The sequence below is a fragment of the Apteryx mantelli genome, chromosome 1 (assembly GCF_036417845.1).
Source record: "Apteryx mantelli isolate bAptMan1 chromosome 1, bAptMan1.hap1, whole genome shotgun sequence".
NCBI classification, from domain to species: Eukaryota; Metazoa; Chordata; class Aves; order Apterygiformes; family Apterygidae; genus Apteryx; species Apteryx mantelli.
The window spans coordinates 142,637,614-142,663,188 of record NC_089978.1 but is presented as its reverse complement, the minus strand read 5'-3'; the positions used below and the strand labels follow the sequence as shown (position 1 = coordinate 142,663,188).

At 41.0% G+C, this 25,575-nt stretch overlaps 1 protein-coding gene and 1 long non-coding RNA gene across 2 annotated transcripts in view; one reads left to right on the top strand and one right to left on the bottom strand.

Moving 5' to 3' along the window:
- WNT7B (Wnt family member 7B) overlaps positions 1-25,575 on the bottom strand; it is a 97,131-nt gene that overhangs the window by 52,693 nt on the left and 18,863 nt on the right. The window lies entirely within an intron of this gene.
- LOC106488790 (uncharacterized) overlaps positions 1-25,575 on the top strand; it is a 47,613-nt gene that overhangs the window by 13,535 nt on the left and 8,503 nt on the right. The window contains exon 5 of the long non-coding RNA XR_001293285.2: positions 612-681. This is a non-coding gene — a long non-coding RNA (uncharacterized lncRNA). The remainder of the gene's footprint in view (positions 1-611; positions 682-25,575) is intronic.

Sequence of the window (25,575 nt, the reverse complement as noted above, 5' to 3'; positions counted from 1 at the left end):
CCTGGGTGCTTGACAGGTTTTGCAACCGTGAGTTTTTTGCTATGCTTTAAGTGAGCTCACTAGGTGGCTGCAACATAAGCATGTTGCTGAAACAGAGGTGCCATGAAAGTCCCTTTCAACCAGCACAGTTCAGATAATATCTTGCAAAGCCTAGATTTCAAGAAGAGAAATGCTGTTAGGACAAGCATATTGAATACAAATGATCTATCACTGGTTTCAATATGCCACATGCATATTTGCCACCCTTCATGCTTTCCTTCTCATGAAGTCCTATTTATTTCATAGGAAATTTGCTGTTAAACCGCAAGTCAGCCAAAGCAAATGTATCAGAATACATCCCTACATAAAGAATAATAAACATGAAATCCTCAAATATAGCTAAAATATAGAATCTTTGCACTAAAGCAGGTACCTAAGAACTACAGAACATAGAAACACTGCATTAGGTAGTTTTCATATAGTTTCAACAAATATTTCTCCAAAAACAAAAAGTAAAAAAATGGTTTGGAACATATTTTTGAGCAAATATCAAACTAAATTGCCCTTGTAAAAGATAAATGTTCTCTTAATAGCCTATTCGTGCATTAATTGATCTTGTCTTTTGTTTTCAGAGTCTGTTTGGTGATCTTTATTTCCGAGTGACAAAATCATTTGCAGCCTTCTGCAACATCATAACTAACCGTAAGTGAAACTGCTTACCGCTTTTATGGAGTAGGCCTGCATTCTCTGCATCTAGCAAAGCTCCCGCTGTCTTTTGATTATCACACAAAGTGAAGTTCTGATCCATCAAAAAGATAGTTTATGCTTACCTTGATTACATGAATTATTCCACTGAAGCTGTGAGATCGTTTATGTACATATGGCTATTCATGTTAGTCAGAGAACTAAATAGGACTTAGTTGTTATTACACTATGAGATTTGTCAGACATTTAGATCTGTTTCCAGAAGCTGGACATTACTATAAAATGCTTACAGAGAAAAAACATAAAAATGTGAGAAAAAAAAACCCAAATCATGTAGAATATAAAAAATATATATCCTATGTAGAATTCAAAACATTTGAAATGTTATTATATTCAGCATGTGGACTCTCTGTGAACAGAAGCACTGTGTTTTCTGTGTAATCTGAGCTGTCAACACTGGCACAAAACAATGTAACACCCAACAGGCTGTCCATGAATTTCTAAGGTTTCTTTTAGCTGCTTGCTTCAAAATTTTAATTTTGAGTGATGTAAGAGCCATGGTAAACCATACAGTATTTTTTCTAGTTCCCTAGCTTGTTGAGCTTATTCCAGGTGTTCAGAAGAATTAGCAAAAGTCATTTTGAGTTGCTTTTCCAGGGGGAGTTTCTAAATATAGTGTGCTTTCTCTGATCCAGGCATAAAAATTCTGCATCTGTGTTACTATCCCAATGGCCCAAGTCGGATGGGTCCTTGGGGACCAGCGTTTTTGCAAATCACTATAAGCTTGTGAAAGCAGCCGGATAGAGTAGTCCTTCTTCTGAGCTCTTCCCTCCCTGCATGCATGCACACACATACACACACCCCTTACATTTATATGCATTTTTCTTATGGTATATATTCATTCCACTTCAGCTTCTTCCTGTTTTTATACTGAAGATGCTGTTTGGCTATGGGCTCCTATATGTAGTTTGCCTCTTCTAATGCTGTATATTGCATGCCTTTTTCTTTGATTCTCTTCGTAACTGATAATTTAAAGAGGTCCTTTTCTAACCATGTAATCCAAAGGATGAATGTATTTGAAGAGGTAAGTGATAATAATCATTCGGGATTCACAGCAGAGCCAGCAGAGATGGTACTAAAACAGCTACATAAAAATGTGGCAAATGTAATCTACTGGGTATATACCCAGATGGTGTGGCACATGCAGTGTCAGTCCGCAAGCACCCAGGGCAGGGTCAGTAATGCCCAAAAATCCTGGTGAGGAACCAGAGTGACTGGCAAAACTGTAATCTCTGAGCCACACGCTAGTCTTCATCTCCTGACAGCCTCATGCTCTTAGAAAATCCTTCTTGGTTAACAGAAATATTCCGTATGTTTTTTCCCAGTACTGTCATTCTTTTACCCTGATTTGTTTTTTTTTAACCAGTTTACCCTTAAATGCAGTGGAATTCAATAGAAAAATGTAACTTTTGTGTTTGAATTATGTTTAACCATCCTACAGAAGGAAAACTTAAACAATAACATCTTAGATTATATTGAAGTCTGTGAAACTTTATTAACTTTATATAAAAGCCTATGATTTAAGTATTATTAAACTCCATGTCACTTTTCAATTATCTCCTGAATTTCACAGTGATGTGACATGGGTACTGGAAGGTAGTTTTTATCTGGATGATGTGGCTTTGGATGCAGTGTCAGGACACCTGGATTCTGGGCCCAGCTCTGGCACTGTGGCACTGTCACTCGCTGTACCATGAGGCATAGGACTTTGTAACCATGTAATGCAGAAAGCGAGGTTAGTTAACAATGGGCATGATTATAGCCAAGGACAGTCACGGGCAGGCACTGAGATTTGAAATCTGTAACCTGCAATCTTAGTTTCCCCCAATGGGTATCTAGAGGATGTGACATCCCATTGCATAAGGTGTTGAGCCAACCCTGTTAAACCAGAGCATATGCTTATCTTTAAGCATATCAGCAGAATGCATATATCAAAGGATCTATAAGCTAAGTACATGCCAATGCACTGTGTTGGCATGCAATAAGTATGCCAGCAGTGTGCGGAACTGGCTCCTGTATGCTTACAGTGAAAGACTTCCGCTAGGATGTTACAAGACCACAAATGCTGGAGACTGAATGTGGTAATCACTCCTTTCTGAATGGCGAGGGGACAGCATATGATTAACAACAGAAACAAGCTAATAGGACAGAAAGTGACCTTAAGAAGTTAGTAGTCCATCCACCTTCCCTGAGGCAGGATCAACTACACCTTTCTCACTCCTGACAGATGTTTGTTTAGCACTACTTTTAAAAACTACCTGTAATGGGGATCCCACCACAACTTTCCTAAACAATTCACTCCAGGACTTTACTGTCCATTAAAACACCTATTTTCCCTTACACTCTAACCTACATTTCTACAATTAAAGCTCAATACTTCTATTCTGACACCCCATGAAGACAGAGAATACTTTGTCTGCTGACACCTCGCACCATCTTTTGCATTTTTGATAAATCTTCTCCAGAACAAAACATTCAGCTTTTCCTCAAACATGCAAAACTCATTCAACTTTTCCTCTCAGACCTCTGATCCTTTTTATAGCTCTTCTCAGTGTTCCCTGGTCCATGTTTTTCTTGCATAAGAAGCTAAACTGAATATCATGATTGGCACTGAAAGAAATACACTCCCCACCTCCTAATGGGCTACAAAAATAAGATAACTGATTCTGCTACTCCATACATTTCGTGCCATTCTGGATGCTAGTGGCTACCTACTCACCCTGAGCTGCCTGCTAGCTCTAATTTAGGCAATGACCTTATACCCAACTACAACTGGGACCAGTGGATTTCTTATCTATCACACGCTTACCCTTCCTCACTCACCTATGCCACATCCCAAACCAAATCCCAAAATATTCATCCTTCCTTCATATCACAGTCCAAAATGGCATGTAGCAGAAAAGGCAACAACACTGCTCCCATTGGATTTGTTCTAGTTCTACCTCATCCATAAGCAGTCTAAGAGGAAAACAAAGCAAAACAGTGCCAAATCTGAAAACAGGTATCTGTGCAGGGAGGAGAGAGATAGAGTTGAGACTTGAAGAAAAATGACTATTTATTCTGTACTTTACTGTGAGTTTCTCTTGCTTCTGACTTTGCCAGTTCTTGCACAGAACCAGTGTTAAGGCTGTCTTGTAGCTGTGTAAAACTGACCCTGCAAAAATATTTTGACTCTTTGAACTTGTGTCTCACCCCCTCATTAATGGAACAGTAGCAGTTGTGCAATTATCATCCAGTTATCAGCACTCCTTTGATTTGCAAATAAGGGGAGTTGCAGCCTCTGATTTTGAAAATGTGGGGCAGATGGAGGGGAAGTATGGTAAAAAAGTGTAGAAACACAATTTGCATAGATTATGCCTGATATTTACATTAAAACCTTTACTGTCTGAGACAGGATAACCTCTGGCAAGTAAAAATATCCTTGCTAAATACTTAAAATCCAAAAGGTCATGTTTTAAAAACATCTATTTTAAGAGTCTAAGAAATACTACATATGCTGGCTCCCACCAATACTGGATAAATCCAAAGTAAGTTTTAGTGCAGTATTGAATATCTAGAATTACAGTGGAGGAAAAGAGTTTCCCAGTAAGCCATAGCAAAATTAGGCTTGATGTGCTTTGCTTTCATGGCACATCAGAGAATTAGAATAACTACAGATGGGAATCGCTCTAATTGGAGATTTGTCAAATGGTTAAGAGAAATGAGGTAGCATCATTTCCAGCCTTACTGGGACTTTCTCTTGTGTCTCAAAACAAAGTCAAAGAAAAGTCTGTTTTTGTTGTAAGGACTGACATGTATTGGTGGAAAAGCGTCTTTCAATTTCAGGCTGAAAAGCAGTCTCTCTTTGTTTAATTTCTAGGCTAGTCTGTATGCTCAGGGTGCCCATGGAGTTATATTTAAGCATCCAAATCATTAGATTCTTCTGAAAGTGCTCTAATTCATGGATTTTCTACAGAATATGGTACAAAACTTTTTCTCTGATACAACTTTAAGCAACAGCTCTAGAATTAAAAAAGTGTTTACATTTTTTAATTCAACTTCCAAGCATTTCGTCCCTAGAAAAAAATCAAACTGCCTGATTTGATTGGATTACCATTACATTATTGCATCAAAGTGAATCCTTAAACTCCAGTTTCAGCAGCTCAGAGACAAAGGACTCGTGCTGTGTCCTTGAGCTTTCCAAGCTTAGCCTACAGAATTCAGAATGAAAGTTTACCATCAGGGCAAAGCAAGCATGTAGCACAGGAAAGCACATCATTGAAATACAGAATTACGCGGAAGCTGAAAGACAAAAATAAGTTTGAGAGCTGCATTTGGGGTTCTTTGGATCTTTAATCCCCAGATTGGCTCAATTTTTCCTCCAAATTGTTCACCCAGGTCTAATGACCATTGAGCAATCTAGCAGGCACTACCTATGAGATAGGATTAGAAGGTCATGGGTTCAGTCCATAAGTAGGACCACTCACCCCGTCACAAATCTACTCAGTCAACAGACAATTCTTTGTGATGAGTTGGCCACCCATTTGGAGGGTCAACAGAAATCTTACTTATTTTGAAAATTTGACCATGAGACACAAGCTGTCTCTCTGTGTGGGGAAGCCCACCCCACAGACCCCCAGAAACTGCAAAATCACAGTTCATGCTATTCAAACTAGATTGTCGTAAGGCTCCTTCTGTGGTGGTTAGTGTTTTCCAAGTTGATTGCTTTTATTGTGACTTCTCATGTGTTTTAAGAAATACTTACAGAATGCTGTACTACCTTTATTTTAAAGAAAAAACTAGATGCAGTGGATGAATGTCACACATATTTGTTCAGTAAGTAACTTTAACAAATAGAAGAAAATGTTTTGAAAGCTTTCACAAAAAAGGTATTATAAAACAGTACCTTAATGCCATGTCTTAAAGTATACTTTAGATCCCTCTTAAGCATCTTGTTTGTTATGCTTCAAAACTTCCCCTCACCCAGGGAAAAAAAAATCCACAGCATTCTTTCTGCCTTACATAAGTACAAGAGTAAGAAAATCACCCCTTTTGTTTTTTTGTTAAAACAGCTTCATGAAGGATTTGATAACTAACCCATATGGTATATTATCCTGATAATACAATCCAAACATCACAAACCAACTCCCAAAAGCTCACAAGAATCAGTGTCTTTGTTGTAGAACAAAACAATGCAATCATCTCTTGCTAACCCAAAATCCAGTTCCTCTGGAGATACCAAATGCCTTTATGATATAATTCATAGTCAAAATAGATGGTGGTGCATGATTATGCATGTACTACATTTTGATGTTGCATTTTCAGAGACGCAGCAGAGGGCCTCATCTCTTGTGGTGTTAAAAGTTCTCTGGCATTTTTTTGGAAACAGAGGGCTGATGAAAAATTAGATAATTATATTTGTCTGTGTAAAATTCCTGCAAGGATTAACTGTATATTATATTCTTCCCTTCCTGTCTAAACTGTTTTTCTGCATTCGCACATATAATGGCCACACCCCGGTAGGAAGCAATAGATTACTAGTAGTTGAGAACAGATGTGCCTAATGACCAACATAGCTTTTTCCTGGCAAGGTTGGGGGCAGAAAACCTGGCAATTACTCAAATAGATGCAATAAAATTTGCATTTTGATATTTTCCCATTCAGAATTGGATGATTCTACCTAGAAATTTAGGTATGGTTTGGTATTTAACTTTAAGGCCTGGTGGGACAACCCTGTGAGTATAAAATTAAGCACATGTGTAAACCTTGGCAGGAACAAGGCCTGCAACTGTGAAGTGTTTCAGGACTCCTTCAGAATGGACAGATATATCTTATATTCAAATCTCATGACCAGTTCTATAGCCAGTTAGGTTATTTATCTCAGAACCACTCTTGTACCTTATCAGTGAAAGACATAAATGCAGACAGTAAGTTTCTTAGCGAAGGAGTTAGTCTCAGTTCTGTCCAGTGTTCAGCACAGTGAATCCTCTATCTCTACACACTACCATTACCACAGAGGAAAAATCATCAGCAATAAGAAATGTTTCCCTTGACATAAAATCAGTCATTTAGAAGGAAAACATAAATCCAAAAGAGAGAAATAAAATAAAGTGTGTGGTACAAGATCCTAACATATTGCAGCCCACTACAGTCACTTCTACTGACTGAAGTCTGCAGCAAACCCGGACTGAAATGTTAATATTCAGTCCCTGAATTGTGTGTGGAAATTGTCAACAAGGCAATGGCAGATACTGGCAGCTGTGGTGTTCTGGGATCCTAGAAATTATCCCAGTGCTGATCAAGCTCATTCACATTGACCATTTAACTACTAGCTTCATCAGGAATTAAATCAACGGCATGAAATAAAAAGCTGTATTGTATTTGCTTTAGCAACTTGTCTTCTTGGTCATTGATTCTTTGTGATGCCCTTACATCTTTACGGATTTAAATTTCTGCAGTAAATGTTGACTTAAACAATATCATCTGTACTTCAAAGCTACTATATTTCTCTTGAACTCACACAGAATTAACCTAATATTTTCAAACTGTTTTTATTGCAAGCTAGTAGAACCTGAATTAAATTCCCCTTACTCTGAAGCATGGTAGACTGTTGGGAGGCTTTTTTTTTTTTCCCTTGTTGACAGACTGCCTTCCTACTGGCTCGGATCCTTGGGTTTGATTGTAAATTGCTGACTTGCAACCTTAAGCTGTCCTGGCCTGTGTTAAGTCATAAGGAAAGTTAAGTAAAAAGCAGCCAAATCATAACCTGATGCTGGTAAGGATGACTGAAAAAACATGGAGAAGTAGGTCCTTGTGAAGATCTTGTGAGTTTCTGTAGTCAGGAACTGAAACTTCTGTGATTTCTGTATGGCAACTTTATCAAGTAATTTAGTGTTGCTGCAGCAACACTAAACTTATTCTTGCTGCAATGAGTTATTTTCTATGAGCTATTCTTAAATGGCATGGGCTATATCGGTGGGATCCACCAACACATTCTGAATCTTCCTCTGAGCCTGGTGAAACACTATACAAGCAAACCAAGTCATTTTTAGAACCTGTCTTACAGGAAATGAAGAAAAGTCTAGGCTCTTAAACAGCAGGGCCTGGACATTCCTAGCAGTAACAATAGACGAGAATGTGGGACTGCTAGAAATGCAAATACTAAGGCACAGAACTATGCAAAAACCTGTTTGTTTTGAATTTGAATGTGGCAATTCATCCCAAACAGCTTTCACTTCACAAAGCTTTGAATGAACCTTAAATGAAAAAGGGTTTTTTTCTGTCACTGGAGAAGAAGAAGAAATATCTTAAATGGATCTCTACTCTCTTAACTTAGTGAAATTTGTTGAAATTCAGTTTCTTTGTCAAGTTAACTCTTACTCAGCTCCTCAGTGCTTATTGAAATTTGCAGAATTTTCCTCTCCCTTTCTGGGTTAAATGAATCTGACTATTATAGTACAGTGTAAAAGGAAGGGGTCACAGACCCGCACAGCAGTTTGTAGAAAATTGTTAGCTGTAGTTTCCAATAGAGGTACACCTTTAGACATGATCAAAACCAAACAGGTGCAGCACACTGGACTAAGTTCTTAGTTGTCTACCTGAATGTCCTCCATGCTTTAGAGGTTTACAACTTCTAAATGGCATAGGTCAGTCTCCCTGGCATACTCAGTGTGGTGTTTTATCTCATTTACCTTCCTATTGTCTTTCTGAATGAGGTATCTTAGTACTATAATGTCATATCTGGGAGATGATAGGGCAGATCATCCCATATTTTTAGCATTTGTAATAGGAATCTGAGAGATTTTCCCCAGGAGTCATAGACTCATAGAAAGTCAGGCAATTATTAGCCCCATTATGAAGTGCACTTTAAACAGGGTAGGTCACAGTAGGAGACCTCTTTAAAGCAGTGAACAAGTGAAGTGAGCTGATGCCCAAGACGTGAACAGAGCAGCATGAGCGTCAAGTCAGGCTCATTGAGCGAGGCATCAGATGGATGCAGGGTATCTAGAGTCTCATGGTTGTGAATAGGAGCCTGGGCTTGCTTTCCTTAGTTACCTGCTCTCCCAGGAGGTCCACAGAGGAGAGGTGGAGAGCCACTTCTCTAGTGGCTTGGATACTGGACCAAAATAACAAGACCTGCTTCTACTTTTGGCTCTGACCTGACCTGCTGTGGATCTTTGTAGAAGCTGCTTCACTGCTTTGTGCTTCTTTCTTGCTTCCTAACCTTCATCTGTTTTGTCTTCCTAGACTGTATGTGGGCCAGGACAGTGACTTGCCTGTTCTTGTAATCTCTATCATGGTAAGGTCTCAGTGCTAGGCATTAATCTAGTAGTGAAATATTAATTGGAAGGCACATACCAACTGACTCCCACATATGTACTGTCAGTAATGAACAAGCTGACAGCAAAGGGAATTAGAGAGTACCGTCATTTTTAGTGCTTCCCTCTGCCGTCCAAATTATCTTTTTCACACACTTTTTAATAATCCTGATCTTTGTTGTTGTTGTTGTTGTTGTTGTTGTTACTGTTGTTCATTTTGGAGGGAAAGAGAGGCTGGGTATGGGCTTTGTTTTGTATTGCTAGTTGCCTTTATGTTTTTTCCTAGCTGAACTGACATTGTTACCAAGGTAGTAATTCTAAAACAAGCCATCCTCTTTGCTTTTTCCAAAGGTATGTCAGTGTTTCCCAGCTCCAGAGAAGGTCCACCTGTGTAGGTGTTAAAACCTTTAAATATCTCCTTCAAGTGGCTCAGCAATACCATCTTAAGGACCATTTTCATATTAAAATATGTTAAACAGACTAACACTAACATTAAAATAACTATTATCCTGTGAATTGATTATCTCCTAAAGACAAGGAAGACATATTGGATATCCCATATCTCAGAGTCTTGTCATAGGTACAGCTCAAGTATAAAAGCAGCAGAAGTTTGATGAATTTATTAGCGTCGACTCCCTACTTGGCAGTAACCCACCTCTCTTCTGCTTTGCTCTCCTTTCCTTCATTGCTTGCTGCAAGTCCTCCCACCAATCTGGAGGAGCTGAGCTCTTGCCAACAAATTGAAGCTACTCAGCGATGCCGTGGTCAGCACAACCACCTGCAGCCAGTGCTTGTGGCTGCTTTACACTCCTCCGTCTTGGGAGGACTCAGTGGCTGCATGCTGCCCTGCAGAACTTTGCAATACCATCTGAATCCTTTTTTTGACCTCTCTCAAAGAGCTCATGAACTACTCATTTGAGAAACCTAGGACTAAAGCATATGCCAGAAAGGCATCCAGGTTTTATGTGAATGCTTGCCAAGATGAATGGCCCATCACTTTCCTTAGTGGTTTGCTCTCCTGATTGATTGATCACTCCTACTACAAAAAAATGTTAGCTGTCATAAAAATTGAAATTGTTTTGTTTTCAGCTTTCAGTCGTTGTTTCAGACCTTAATGTTTGTCACAGGAGGGCAAATGACTGTCAAAAAGAAAACTGAAACCTCTGCAGCATGAAATTTTTTCTGCCCTATGACCCTAGCAGTAGCATCCTAAGATACAGTTGCCTTCTCTTTCTTCACTAACCCTGCTGCTTTCCCTCTGGCTAGCTAAACAGTAAGATAGTGAATTTAATCCATTGCTTCCCATGGCATAGGTTCTTCCCAGCTGCCCACTCTCTATTTTGCAAAGCATGATGAGTACTGCAGTACCCTCTCTACAAGTTTAGCCACAACCTTGAGGCCCCTCTGAGGGGGAACTGTTAACTTTTCCTCGCCTCGGCGCTGCCACTGGCAACAGGGGTGTTAATTACTGCTGTCAAGTCACCACATTCATTTTCACCTCAGCCACCAGGCAGTCGTGATGTGATAACATCTTCCAACTAATGTTGCTCTAGACAGAATTTGGACTGATCACTAGGAAGCTGAGGGAATCTCTGTCCCATGAGCTTTGGTCAACCTCAGCCCATCACTCTTCCATTAAACATATTCCACAATATCCTGCTTCTGCTGTCACCCGTTTTTATTTCCCCTGGCCTAACGGAGCCAAACTGGTTTGCAGGCTGCACCTTTTACAAGCCTTTTCTTTAAAAAAATTGAAAAATAAAAAAAAAGAGAAGCAAAACATTCTGCCTTTGTTACAAACACCTGCACATACCTGTACTCACACATACCCAGCCACACACCTTGCTTTCCCTCTCCTGCAAAGGGCAGGGTTTGGCCCACAGTTTCTCAGCAGCGTAGCCAGCTATAGAAATTACAACATGGTCTAATGTCTTTATCTAAAAATACACCTTACTTTAATAATACTTTACTTACACTTTACTTACTTATAGTTTAAGGGCTATGCTGGATTTAACCAAGAATTTGTAAGCGTGATGCAGTCTTTAACAAACTGTCATGTGAAATCATCACTTAGCAGTTTTCCATCAGCTCTATGGCAAAGCTTTAATTTGCCCTGTGAAAGCTGCTGTTTCTTCTGCAATGCACAAAGTAGTTCTTTTTCACCCTGCAAAGGCATCCAAATATGTCTCTTTGCTTACTGAATTGTAGATACAAAGAAGTCCAGTGTAATAAGCCAAGTCTATGTATCTCTTTATTGTGAGTAAGGCTAGCAGAATTAACCTTCCAAAATGAAAGGGGTGCAATAAGACAAATACCAAAGTCATTAGAGTAATATGAGGGATGAATTTGGGCAATGCTTCTAAAATCCAAAACTGTTAAGTTTTAGGATTTAGCAGGCTTCAATTAGCTTGCTAATTTAAGAGTGATTGAGCTAATATATTGTGATAAGTCATATAGGAAGCCTCAGAAAATCAAATATGAACAGCACTTTTGTGCTGAAATGCAAATGAAGGACAATTTACATCAGTTTGTTGTCCTGGATCATTCTATCAATCTTTCCATTTTAACCACTCTAAGCATTATATGATAGCAGCTGATGGAAAGCTACTCCAAAATAACATTTTAAGGTTGTGAGGTCAAGCATTTGAAAGTTAGGAAATGCCAGAATGGAGACTGCCAGTAAAACTTTAATTCGGCTGTCTTCTATGTGTGTACAATGACACAGCCTTCAATCCAATAGTAACATAACATTTTTTTCCACAGGACCCCTTCTGCACTTAGCGCACAGGAACGGATGGGACTCCTTTGATGAGCAATTGCTCTGTTTCACTTTCTCATCGTTGTTCCCTGGGTACACCCCAGGCCTTATTAGCGCTTCAAACTCCATTTTACTGATGAATCCTAAGCTTCACCTTGGCTTTCATATGGTGCTGATCAATGCAACTTCTGAGAGAATCACAAAAAATTCAGTTCACTACTATTCATCCTTCTGAGGTGAGGAGGTATGATTATTCCCACCTTACAGTTTTAGCAGAATTTAGCTACAAAGCATTCCCTGATTCAAGGAGCTCAACTGGGCGTGTCTTAGGATGCCAGTTTCAGGAATACTTCTTTGTCTGAAATACTGATCCCACTGGCTCTGGCTGCAGCTGTGATTGCTCCCCACTTCAGCACATCACATCCTAGGAATCCAAATCAAGCACTCAAATACGGGGACCAGCTATTACTTCTAACTAAAAAGAGATGTTTAAATGACTTGACTAGTGATACATGGATATTCTGGATAGGGGAAGGAACACAATGTAGCTCCCAGCAGCAGCCTTCAAACCCTGCACTCCCAAGACCTTCCCTCTCCTCTCCCACAATCCTGTGCTCATCCAACACACCTTTCCTTTCCAGCAACCTGTGAAGGAGATCCTTCACACCCAAAGGCACTTTCAGTAAATTCCCCAGAGCATACACTGCTGAGGAAGGGATCCTGTAGAAGAATGAGACCATGAAATTAAAGACCATATGCTAATGCATACTCAGACAGAAACAACACTGAGGATTCATAGGCAGTTCTCCAGAAAATTTAGCTCCTAAACTGAAATTTTAATGCAAACTTGGAGCTTTTAAATGCCAGTTTGGGCACAATCCTGTTACCAATTACGAATACCTGTTCAAGAGCACTCTAGGGTTTATGAATGAAATAGTGGTGAAGACAGGTGAACACAACAGTGAAGGCAGTATCTTTTTCTGTAGCCTTTTCTAAGATTAATCTGAACTATCTTGTCTGAAGTTAGGGAGGCAATCACATAACAGGAAAAGTTCCAACACAACTGGTTGAAGTTCAGCCAAGTTAAATGGATAACAACCCCTCCTATAACTTCAAGTAAACATTCTCCCTCTCTCCATTAGCTACTATGTATTGTACTAACTTACTTAGTACTTATTGTGCTAACTTACAACAGCTATGGCCCAGATTCTCACCCCTATATCCATTCTGAATAGTACTCTAAACCTGTAGATTTTGGTGAAACTACTTGAGAAGGTTTGAAGTCCAGCTCCCCCAAAGCAACTTTTAGAGTTAAAAATACTTCTGCATGGATTGCAAGCCTCATATTCGGTGCTGCGTAAAAACTAAAATAAGGAAGCAACATAATACTAGCATGAAATAGCACTTAAAAAAAAAAGTATCCTGCAATGCAATGCTTTATGTGCAAAACCTATGGAGTTATGGAAAGAAAAGCCACTAGAGTAAGAAGGGTTTTTCTTGTATTGTTCATGCATTCTAGCACCCTTTTAATAAGGGATTACCAGAAAAAACGACACGGCATCTTTCTGGAAAAGCTAATCATTTGATCTTATTGTCCATGCCACATAATTGCTGCTAATCTATATTCCATTATGTCATCTTCCACAATACCCTTTCCCTTGTGTTCACAGTCCTGTTATCTCTTTTTCCTTCGCTCACATCTTCCTCTCTTATTCTTCTAACCACAAGAAACAGTTGTGATTTACTACTTACTGCGTTGGTGGTTTCTAAAACCTCTTTGGTATTTATGATAAATATTAATATCTATAGAATTCAGTTGACTCATACAGCAGCGCTCTGCTTGTCCATGGTATTTGCCTTCCACCCACACTCTCTACCTTCCCAGATCTGAGCTTGCTTCTCTTTCTCTCTCCCTGTCCCACCCTGTGACTCATTCTTGCTGCATGGAAGTCCCAAGCATACTTAGGCGGCTCTAGGGATTGTGTTCCCTCTCCCCATATTGCTGCCAAATCCTTTACCTTAATTAGAAAACAGGTTTGTTCTGCCTGCATCCTCAACTGTACATTGACCATGGTGTTGGTAACCTATAACAAATGCTGAGAATTTGCTTTGCTTCAGGAACGGTAGTGGACTGGTATAAGTGGGTCTTCACTATCCCACCTTCCAAGAAATGTTGCTTTTTAACACCACCAACACTCTCCTCTGTCCAACAGCCTAAAGACGGGTGCCACTAGAGCAACACAGCAGGACTATTTTAATTTATGCTGTGGCTCCTGTTTATCAATCCAAAAATCCGGGCAGCACAAGACTGTCAGTGGTGCATTTTCCCTACATTGCCTGGCATCCACATGCTGTCCTGAATCTCTGCAGGGGCACAGAGCAGAGTTTGGGCCTCTGCCTCTGTAGCTTCCCATTTGCTGCCTTCTGGCTCTCTTGCATCTCACCATGCCAGGTACCCAGGGTAGGTCTGATTCATTTCAACAGGAATTTAACAGAGATATTTGGTGGCCTTGTATTGGGCCCCATTTTCTGTGCTGTTCACAGTGCTGCCAGCAGTGCCTGAGTTAGGCAACCCAGGTGCCTTATGTTCCCTCCGCCACCAAGGAAAGAGTTAGCCACTTCCTGAGATAACTCAGAGCAGAGGTGGACTGAATTACCCCCCAGACCTGCCTGTTTCTCTATTAACTATACAAGGCATCCAGGAAGACCAGGCTCCTAACTTGAATGCCTCTCTTAGTTGCCTAAATTTTGTTGTATGAATACACCTCTGCATGTTGCTGCAGATAAACCTTCAAATGGATTGCAACACACAGCTGCCTTTGATAGTTCCTTTTGTTCTTCTCTTTGTTAACCTCTTATCATGGAGCAATTGTGGTTTCCATATATTGAATTTTTCAAAAGAAAAATTCTACACGCACAAATATGTATTCCAGTTCACTTTTGAAAACTCTGGATATTAACACAGAGGCCAATTTTCTGCCACTCCACAGCAAGTCATCTCTGAGGAGCCCCTCTGGTATGCCTGGGCAGCCTGCTTAAATAGGAGCTACCAAACATGAGCAGAAGCTGTGATATCTGCCATCCTTCTGGGGCATGTTAATGCTCTCTGTGCATTATCAGCCACCCTGGGCTTGGTCCAAAGCCTATTGAAATCAGCGGGAGTCTTTTCACTAGGTTAGTTGGACTGGGAGGTCAGTTCTCACATCAAAAAATTACTTTCCATGTTCATTGGTACATGATAGACAGGTGGATTTCAGACTTTTCATGAGAAAGGAGCCTGAACCAAGACTGGATTGAGGTGTCAGCTCTCCAAAGATCAGAGGCCATTTGGGCCCACTGTTACAGTTTCTGTATCTCTGCTTTTTAACGCTGCTTTTGGTGCGCTAATCTTCATTTGTTAGGCTGGGGATGACTTGTCATAACACGAGTAGTTTAACAAGTGAAGATAAGAGCCTTTTCTAACACTAAGCTCTTCTATATCTGCCTCATACAGCATTCTGCATTTGAATAATAGGGCTGTCGAGTAATCTCAGACTTGCACTATCATTTATGGCTTAGCTTTTGACTTTTATGCAATTAGCAGAAGTGGTAGCATTTATTTGCTTTCAAAGGAGACTGACTATTCCCTCTCTCTCCATCCCTCTGCAACCTCCTCACCCTCCACATCAATCAGCTGTGTCTCAAACTGGGAGGGAACTGGAGTAATTTGATGCACCCCATTAAAGCAAATGATTGTATCAAACAAATGTGGCCTTATCCAAAGTCTGTTTAAGTTTATGGGAGTCTCTGAGGACTCCAAAGAAATAACTGTCCTCATTGCAGTAGTTGCCTGGCAATATGTATATAGGAAACTGAGGTCAGTAGCAACTCTCACCGGGGTTGTCTTAGCATCCCTGTTCTGCACAGCACTGTGCCTGCGTGCACGTTTTTCCCTTTCCTTCTGTGCTAGATTAGCAGTTGGGTTGTAGATGAAGAACTTCATCAGTGCTAGTGATTAGCCCTGCTAGAAGTTACTTTCCATAGGCAGTCACATAGCAGAGGTCCAGCTTAAAAATAAAGACATACCAAGTGTTAGAATGACCATGAACGGTTCCTGCTTTTGGGAACTGACAGTATGGAGGGAAAGGAGTGACTCTCCCTAGAGCAGATCTGGAGAAGACAGAAAATAAGGGTTGTGCCACATCTAATGGTGTGATGAGACAGCTGCAGATGCATCTCTGTCAGATGAGGCATTGGGAACAGAGACAGCACTGTAAGTGTAGTCAGGAAATGCAGACATCTTCAACTAGATGTACAGACAGTAGCACACATATGTGAGTGAATGAATATTCTCCAGGCTTTCAGTGAAAACGATTACCTTCATTAAGCTTTTAACAGTGCCAAGGATGATAGCAGAGAAGGATTATTAAAAGGAAGTCTGTCTATCACCCAGATTTTCCAAAGAGTTGAAAGCCAGATTTCCAGCACAAGAGCAGTCTGATTTCCTAAAGAGTTCATATCTCCTTTTGGCATCTGAATAATGTTACGTATTCCAAATATTGCACATTCAGGTCTGTCCCGTTCCATTTTGATAATTGCAGGCAGATTTGCCAAAGAGGTCTGAACCCGTGCAGCTCTTAAAAATATGACCCAAACTGTCCAAGCAAAGGTCTGAGAGCAAAGGAATGAACTGAATGGCCCTGGTCAGAAGAAAAAAATGTAACTGAAAACAGTCTGGTGAAGCAACAGCCCACCCTGGGGAGTGCGCTGTGACTGAAGCACACGTCACCAATGGTTGCTGGCGACACTCAGATTTTTCATTCTTGCCCCACGGAGCACACTAGGTATGGACTTTAGACACGCTCTTAAGAGCGTGTGGAAATTTTTAAACATGTTTGTGTTCCTACTGAGTTCAAATCAGGGTCAAGGGGATACTCCCAGGTTTAAGTACTTTGCTGAATTTAGTCCACAAAACGTCAGCCTCATGCAGAACTGAGCTAGGTGGGAACCTGATATAAAGATTACTTTGTTCAGCTCATACATTGATATCATTTACACTGCGGCAATATCAACTGCTAAGCTACAGAACATTATTTATCCAGATACATTATTTATCCTGCACCTCTCATACTTTCAGTCCATTAACCCAGGCTTGCTAGAGCAACTTCTAAAATTCCTAACCTAAGCAGCAGTTATAAAACCACTGGTACATAAATAAACATATTTCCCCCAGATATGGCATTTCCCACGTCAGAGATGCAACAGTCAGGCTTGGACCATTGACAGGCTTGATGTGTAATATCTTATAAGTCATTACCACTAGAAATTGGTGTGTTGTACCACCGAGGAGCTAGGAATTGTCTTCTGGCCATTTCTAGGCCTCATACAACCTTACTTCTGGGCTTTGGGGGAATCTGCACTTTTGTATAGCTAGCTGCCTTAGATTGCCTCAAGAGGAGTTCTCCTGTTAATGACATGTTTTCATTCTTGCTCTGCCCTGTGCAGTAGGAGCTTGTTTACTCATACAAAAAGGTAATAGCATTTTAGCATAGTTGCCAACAATTACACTAGATAACAAAATATCGCATCCCACATTGTGTGGCATCTTGCCACCAGGTGAGATGATGTGATGCTGAACTTCGCTTTCCTGATCTGCACTAATTGCCATGTCGTCCGGGTAGTGTCAAGTGTGGATTCAAATACAATGCCAGTGCTGGAGTACAGAAAAGTACCTGAATTCATAGTATTTTTTTAAAAAATGGCTCATGGCCAATAGTAAAAACAATATATTTTATAAATCTCTCAGATAGATAGTTCTGGGATAAATCTTTCTCCGTGCAAGGCATCACACAGAGAGCAGACCCGGCCATGGTATTGCTCTGGGCATTGTCAGGCTACAATGCCGTTGCAAGATACAGGAGTATCTGTTCATGCCCATGCAAGGGGCTCCAGGAAAGCCATGCCTGCAATACATGCTGATAATGGCAACAAGGCTTTGCTGGCAAAAGCTTACACACATCCAGTAACACTGTGCACATGCATTGGCAGGCTCTCACATAGGCAGTGACTGGGGCCACCAACATTAACATGCCCCTGCTCATTATTTGGAAACTGCAGCACCATTCTGATCCTGAATATATTTATTCCATTAGCCTTTCAAAATAATACAAACAAAAAAGAAAGGTAAAACCTTGCTTTTACCTCAAGCCTGCAAAAAGGCTGAAACAATCACACTCAGAGAAATGAGAGCCGCACAGTTTATCCTACAGATCTGCTTGTTCTGAAAAATGGCAGTTGGTGTGCTTAAGCATTTCACTCCTAATACTATAATCAGAAGCTTTAGACAATGTGCTTCCAGATCATTTTTGGATGAAGCAGCAGCTAAAATGGGTGCAGAACAGGAAGGTTCCTTAGCACTGTGGCTGGTTGGGGGACTGAAAGAAGGAATTCAATTTCTCCGCCTTTGTACAACAACCTGGCTCCACTTCCTCTCTAGGAGGTGTCTGAAAGGTTCAACCCACCAAAAACATTTCCTGGGAAAGCTTCCCAGATTCCAGAAGCTCCAACTTCTATATCCCTGTGTCCAAATCTCTGCTTGTCCTCTGACAACTTCTTGTGTTAGGGAGACAAGGGGAAAGGGTTAATATTGCATAATGAAAATCCAGAGCAATGCAAAATACCATGTATTTTATATATATAAAATAAAGAATATATAAATTCATAAAATAAGCCTTTTAACCACACAAGAAGCCAGGTACAACCAGGTCTCTTAACATAGTTTAACTGCAACGTACCACTGATACTGTGATGTATTCACAGGCAACCTGCCTGTGCTGCTGCAAATACAGGCCAGATGAGCCTATCCACTCCATTATTTTCTCTCTCATAAAATTCAAACCTGTTTCCAAAGTTACAGCCCTAGCAAGACTGGAGATTTTGACAAAGGGCTGTGTTAAAGTTAGTCCTTGGAGTTAGTCCAACTCCAGAGGTGGTGCAATACAGAGGGAGAGTGAAAGCGGACGTACAAATACTGATGAGAATGTGTGTAGACAGCGTCTTAAAGAAAGAGCTGCAGACGAGTATCATTCTGACATTAGTTTTGCCTTTGTGCTCTGCAGGGTGGTTAGCAGCAAAGCCCAGCATTTTTCTATCTGGTCTGAAATGTGCCTGCCTACTGCCAGGCAATTTTTGAAAATTCCTTGCCTCTCAGTAGTTAAATTTTGTCCTTTGCAATTTTCAGATTTCTGACAGAACTGATGGTGACAGTTGTAATAATATTCTGCAAAATGTTGTGGTGGTGATTTTTTGAATGCCTCTGTGGTTTGGTGTCCAGAGTTATAATAACCTATGTTTGCCCAGATATGTGTTCTCAGCTTGGAAGCTCCAGAGCTAGCATTTACTCTTCTGCCTGGGTGACTGCACATGCGTGCAACTGTGTGTTGCTAGATACATGCATGAGCCTCTCTCTAGGTATTTAGACTGTGCTTCCTAATCTCTGGGTAACATAGCTCTGCATTCACATCTCAGTGAGAGTGGATGACTTCAGGTTTATTCAAAAGAGCAGAATCCATCGATATAGATCATAAGTGGTTTCTGAGCCTCATTTCAGCTTTGGGTGGTTCTCTATCAGTTATCTCCTTCCTTAATCATTTTATTTTAGAGAAAATGATGGAGGGGATGGAGGGGAGGGAAAAAGAGAAAAATGCAGTTTTGTGATTGTATGACAGGGGACAAGATTCAAACTGGCATAACTACACTGGGATTAATTTTGGTGAAATAGTTTGCTTCAGATGACAATCTGGCTCAGTTCGTCTCAAGGACTTTAATTTAAGCTCCTCAAAAGGATGAGATAAAATAGCCAGCTTACAATAACATCTGCCTGGTCTTAGGTCTGTGCATATAAGTCCTTAGTGAAAACTGCTGAGTGAAATCTTGAGAATCAGGCTTGTAAGACATATATTGAAATAATATATGTGTGTATGAGGCATCCATTTCACCTAATACTGGGTGAAACTTTGGAAGGAAAATTCTAAACAGGGCAAAAAAGAATATCCAAAAATCACTCCAAGTCATAAAGTGCCTCTCCTGAGTCTTTCTGTAGCTTCTCAACCCCTTATATATATATATATATATATATATATATATATATATATATATATATAGGGGTGTGTGTGTGTGTGTGTGTGTGTGTGTGTGTGTGTGTGTGTCCATGAGGAAAGCAACAAAAAAGAAGAAGAAAATGTATGGTACTGAACTTAGTTTTATATAAATAAAGGTATATCCCAAAATACTTTACAAAGTAAGAAACTAAAACAATAGTAAATGGATGCTATAAAAGCCAAGGTCTCTGTTGTGTGACAAGCAATAGCTCCAATATATATTTTAAAAACAGGAACCTAGTCAGCTTAAATATTCAAGAGAGTTCTAGAGATGGCAAGAAAGGAGCTGACTTTAATTTGAGAAGAAATCATGGTTTGGCTGCACGCAAACAATGCTATACCCTCTGAAAGCTTGGTTTTTGAAATGAATTCATGCTCTAGAGGAAGAAAACGCAGAGCATCCCTCAGACTGTCTGAGTTCACACTTGCACATCAGTATTACACAGTGTCTGCTGTGACTGAAGAACTGTGATAGTATGTATTCACATTACGCACTACTGTTCTGGGATCTCAGGTTAAAAACTGCATTTTCTCCCTAGTACCCCTATACTCACAAATGAAATCTTGTAAACAGAGTCTTTAATCCATGCCCCCATTATTATTGTATCATTATTGCATTTCTAAACTTCAAAGTGCACCTTCATAAGACATTAGGACTTTAGGTTTAGTGGGTGATAGGGTATTGGGATGCTAAATGGTAAAATTGTCCATGAGAGTTTATATTCAAGAGCCTTTTACCAGACTCCCAAATCCTGCAACCATAGAGCTAAGCACAATTTATGTGGAGCAGCCACGCAGAAAATCTTCTTCCAAAGCCAAATTCTCTTATTGATGTAAACTGTGCTTTGTCTCTCACCTCTTTTACATTCTCCCTCCTGCTCCTCTGCCCCCTCCCTCCCTCCTCAAAAGGGGATCATCCTTTGCTTACTGAAATTAGCCCTCTAAGTAGTCTGCTCTGGCCTTTGTTGTCTCTCTTGCTCCTCAGCGATGGTCAGTCACATCCCTCCTCAGGGACAATTCAGCAGCAGCGGTGGAGTTAAGTATCTCTTGGGTGAGATATTGGTTTCTTGAGCCGCTCTGCTCATGTTTTCTGCTCATATTTCCTAGCTCTGTGCTTGTCTCCCAGTTCCAGACTATGCTCCTTTCCAGGCTACGCTCCTGATGCTGAGTCGCAAAAATGTGCTCTCAGGTAATTAAACTTCAGATCAACTGACAGGGCCATGGCTTTGGCCAATACACAGGTTAAATGATGATTAGGCTAGAAGCTGAACTTCCTGAGAACTGCCTCTCTGTCTCTGGCAGCCATCCTAAAGCCCATTTCATTCTCCAGCTCTGTCTTTTCTGGTTTTCATAATTCCCCAACCTCCAATTGTCTTCCTTTCTGCTACTGCACTTCGTCGCCTTTCCTCTTCCTAATTTGCTCACTCACTCTGCTTTCCACCCCACACTTCTCTGTGTTTCCTCTTCCATACGGGGAATGTGCAGGTCCCCAGCCCTTGCTATCCCCACGCTTGCTTTCCCTCAGTCCCCTCACACACCATCCCTAAGCTCTTGGGACACTAAGTTTGGTTCTTTGTACACAACGAAAAGGCTGAAAGGAAAAAACTGCCATATATAAACTCATAGTTCCAAGCTGAAATTTCACCAATACTGTATGCTTTCAGCTCTTTTAGCTCGCTTTTCACGTGTTTGCTAGTAAAAAAGTAAAACTGAGAGCTACCACCTAAATTTAAGACCTGGTTTAGGAAGGAGTTAATCATGTGTCGAAATCCCTTTGTATTCAGCGAAGAACATACAAGGGTGCTGGCACTGCATACATCCTATGTTTTCTAGATTTGGGTAGTGGTCTGCCTAAATACATGCATGCAACTACAAGTTCTCTTAAGCCAGCATGCTTAGATTTCTCCATGTGCTTTCTTGTATTTGATCCTCAGCTGCTATTGAAAGGGAAGTTTCTGTTCTGAAAATAGAAACTGAACATAAAAGGACTCCAAATAAGCAGAGAAACTTAAAAGGAGGGGGCTTTTTAGTGATACATTTATTTTTTTAAGAATTAAAGAATTATGTAGTCTATACATATCTATATCTCTGTATATAATCTTTCAAAGCTAATCTTTTCCCTACTCTTTCCAGCTTCTTTTATTTCTCCTAATAGAAACAACTTTTCACAGTGGAAGGATACATTGAATAAAATAATTTTTTGCTTATTATTTTAAACAAAATAAAAGGAAGTCTAAAATATACGTTTCACAGTCTAATAGCAATAAACCGCTGTGAAATATCTACGCATATGCTCCTGGCACTTTTCTTGTGTGATAGAAATCAGATTCTACCAGGGCCTCGCAGTTAACTCCATGCCTAGTATAGCTTATCAATTTTTTCCCTCTGTGTACTGCATCTGATCATGCATAACTCTAATGGATCTGCCCAGGATTTTCTATCTTAACAGTCACTCCTTTGATATTACAGTATGCTTAACTTCCACATATTATAGGGAAGATGGTAGGTGACTCATTGTTCTGAATTAACTAATGCAAGCAAAGTAGTGCCCTAGTGCTATCATAAATGTAAATTACCCCATAGGAAAAAAAACAAAACAAACAAACAAAAAGAAAAACACACAAAAAAAACAGTCACCTCTTCAGGTTTACTTCACCTCAGGTGGTGACAGTACTGTACAGCTTCATACTAGCCAAGAAAGATCAGAATGACATTTCTTCAGCATGCTGACCATGTGGTTCTTATCACAGAATCACAGAATCACAGAATCACTGAGGTTGGAAGGGACCTCTGGAGATCATCTAGTCCAACCCCCCTGCTCAAGCAGGGTCACCTAGAGCACATTGCACAGGATTGCATCCAGGCGCGTTTTGAATATCTCCAGAGAAGGAGACTCCACCACCTCTCGGGGCAACCTGTTCCAGTGCTCTGTCACCCTCACAGTGAAAAAGTTTTTCCTCATGTTCAGATGGAAGCGTCTGTGTTTCAGTTTGTGCCCATTGCCTCGCGTCCTGTCACTCGGCACCACTGAAAAGAGTCTGGTCCCATCCTCTCAACACCCTCCCTTCAGATACTTGTACACGTTGATAAGATCTCCTCTCAGCCTTCTCTTCTCCAAGCTAAACAGGCCCAGCTCTCTCAGTCTTTCCTCATAAGAGAGATGCTCCAGTCCCCTAATCATCTTAGGAGCCCTTCGCTGGACTTGCTCCAGTAGTGCCACATCCCTCTTGTACTGGGGAGCCCAGAACTGGACGCAGTACTCCAGATGTGGCCTCACCAGGGCTGAGTAGAGGGGGAGAATCACCTCCCTCCACCTGCTGGCAACACTCTTCCTGATGCACCCCAGGATACCATTGGCCTTCTTGGCCACAAGGGCACATTGCTGCCTCATGCTTAACTTGGTGTCCACCAGCACTCCCAGCTCCTTCTCCGCAGAGCTGCTTTCCAGCAGGTCAACCCCCAACCTGTACTGGTGACTGGGGTTATTCCTCCCCAGGTGCAGGACCCTGCACTTCCCTTTGTTGAACTTCAGGAGGTTCCTCTCTGCCCACCTCTCCAGCCTGTCCAAGTCTCTTTGAATGGCAGCACAGCCCTCTGGCGTATCAGCCACTCCTCCCAGTTTTGTATCGTCAGCAAACTTGATGAGGGTGCACTCTGTCCCTTCATCCAGGTCATTGATGAAGAAGTTGAACAAGACTGGACCCAGTACTGACCCCTGGGGGACACCGCTAGCTACAGGCCTCCAACTAGACTCTGTGCCACTGATCACAACTCTCTGAGCTCTGCCATTCAGCCAGTTCTCAATCCACCTCACTGTCCACTCATCTAACCCACACTTCCTGAGCTTGTCTATGAGGATGCTATGGGAGACAGTGTCAAAAGCCTTGCTGAAGTCTAGGTAGACAACATCCACTGCTCTCCCCTCATCTACCCAGCCAGTCATTCCATCATAGAAGGCTATCAGATTGGTTAGGCATGATTTCCCCTTGGTGAAGCCATGCTGACTACTCCTGATCACCTTCTTTTCCTCCACATGCGTGGAGATGGCTTCCAGGATGAGCTGCTCCATCACCTTTCCAGATGAATTTCTCAGATGAATTCTCTTTTGAGCATCCACATGCAGCCAAAGGAGGCAATAATATTCATTGGCAATTAAATTAAGAATTTCAGCTGGCCCCAGCTCTGCTTTCAGGTATGCTGAGGAGAAGGACTGCATAATGGCTTGGGGGCTAGGCTGCGATCAGGAAAACTCCACTCTGGTTCCCTTGCCTGCATGATTTGAGCCAAATGCTCAATGAGTCTCTGCTCAGTGAGTTCAGTATCTGTGAAATAAGACATTTCACTACAACCTGGGGTGCTAAATCTTGTAATGGTCTCAGAGACTGTAGTCAGAGGGACCACAGACAATATAAGCAGCAGCTGGAAGATCTACCAGCAAAGTTAGCTGATGCCATAGATCTGATATAGATATCTAGGTATCTTGGAAGGAACAAGAGCAAAGAAGAAAGCAATGTGATCTTCAGTTTAATGATGGTTTCCCTGCTGAGGAGCTGTTCAGTAAGTGTGGAGGTGTAAGATCAGATTTAGATCCAAATACAAAACCAATTGAGGTGCCAGAGTATGTCTCCTATCTTTGAGAGTTCCTTTTGGATCACAATGCATGGATCTGCCACCTGCCATCTTCCAAAATCTCTCCCTGTGCCTGAATCCCTTAGAATGAAGTCATGAAGATTATACACCTTAAAGGGCTAATCTGCACACTGAGAAACAGCAGATCAAAGGGGAATTTAGGACAACATAAAATGTTGTCCTTCTTTGAAAAAAAATTATTCCAGGAAACTGTATGGCTCAGGGGATTGGTATTGGGATATGGAGCCTTTCATCGCTGATCCAAACATGACCCAAGTCAGTAGTGACCAAAAAAATGGTTACTGTTTGGCAGATGCTTTGTGGCCTAGAGTATTTGAAATGAGTTGATGGTCTTAATCCAGTTCCCAGTGGACAACTATCCACATCACAGAAACCACCACCACAATTGGCACCCTTATTGGCAGCCTTAGCAGGTTGGCTAAGGATTAAATAAGTACAGAGACTAAGCCACCCGCTTATGCCTAGCTAGAGGTTGCCCCTCTAGGTCATGGATGAGACACAAGGATGGGGTGGAGTGGGGAGGCTCACACACCCTCTGCTTGTGCTGTACTGGTTTTGTGGCTAAGGAAAGGAATTCATTTTCCAGGGCTGTGATTCAGGCACCCTTCCTGAGCACTATATTCATGTACATGTGTTTAAACATGAATTTGAAAAGGAGTCAGAAATTGAGAGATTTTCAGGATTAGCTCTCAGAAAAACAAGGGGCTACATTCATTCCTGGGGAATTCATTGAAGTCAGGGTAGTTATACTGGGGTTGCATTTAACAAAATATGTACAAGCAACCTGTAGAAGTGGCTCCACTTTGAGAAACATTCCTTTTGCTGTGTCGTGTTGTCAGTCATCACTTTAATTATCTCACAAGATGTCTTAGAGTGAACATAATCTGTGCCAGCTATTGTCAGAAAGCTAGAGCTGATTTCTAATTAGGCATACAATAGCAACTAGCATGTAGGCAAAGATCTGATACACCTCAGAAAACATATTTGT